This window comes from Agelaius tricolor, unplaced genomic scaffold (genome assembly GCF_023055355.1).
Source record: "Agelaius tricolor isolate 1412-34295 unplaced genomic scaffold, bAgeTri1.0.p SCAF_6, whole genome shotgun sequence".
Taxonomy (NCBI): domain Eukaryota; kingdom Metazoa; phylum Chordata; class Aves; order Passeriformes; family Icteridae; genus Agelaius; species Agelaius tricolor.
The window spans coordinates 7,602,254-7,603,225 of NW_027269266.1; positions in this window are offsets into that span (position 1 = coordinate 7,602,254).

Genomic DNA, 972 nt, shown 5'->3' on the forward strand with positions numbered 1-972 from the left:
CTGCTGCTTTTCCTTATTTCACTCTGAAAGAGATCACAGGAATTCTTTGGCAAATATAAAGTTGTGTTTCTGTACAACCTGAATGTGAGGAGATTTCTCTGGGCCTCTTAGACATTAATGCTTGGTAAAACTTCCTTTTGTCTACCTAAAGACCACATGCAAACATATCAAAATACAAATTATATCACACATATCTATCTTCTGATTTTGACCCTGAAACTGTGCTAAAGGAATACCTGAGTAACTCAGGTTCTGAGATGTACACTCCCTGTTTGGATTGACCTATGTGAACAATGGGCCTGGGAGATTTACTGAAATTCTAAATCTGCTGGATTTCTGACATAACACAGAAAGTACTTACCTGTTTAATTCTGCAAATAATTTCCAAAGCTCTTGTAGTGAGGAAGAGGACAACTGTCCATAATATCTACGTTTTGTATGCTGTTGGTAAGAGTTGGACCAAGATGAAGAACTGAAAATGTCTTTTGTAACTTAAGAAAAACTGGCTTAAAGAACATGAGTAAAACCTTGATTAAACAAGCTCAGATTTGGTGAAAAAAGGACAATTCACAGACAATGCATTCAGTATTTAGTGAAAAGATATACTTATGTACCTTCTCCTTCTGAAATAGATTGAAATATTTCTAAGTTTAAATTAATTAATTGCAAATGTTTTTCTATGTAATTTTTTTACCTAAGTTGAGAAAACTCAAAGCGGCCACATGATGGTGCCAAGTCACAGCAGTAAAAAATAAGTTTTTCATGAAAACAACATCCACCACTGGGGCAGTGAGTCTGTTGTTGTCCATTGCACAAATCCAGAGAGCCCAAAGAACTGGTGGAGAAATTAATATTTCAGAGACCATTTTTGCAAATCCTAGGTCCTTGATTAGTCATGGACTTGCTTTTTTAATGTCCATAAACAGAAGTGACCCATATCTTCATTGCTGGCATTACATTACAAGTTAAATA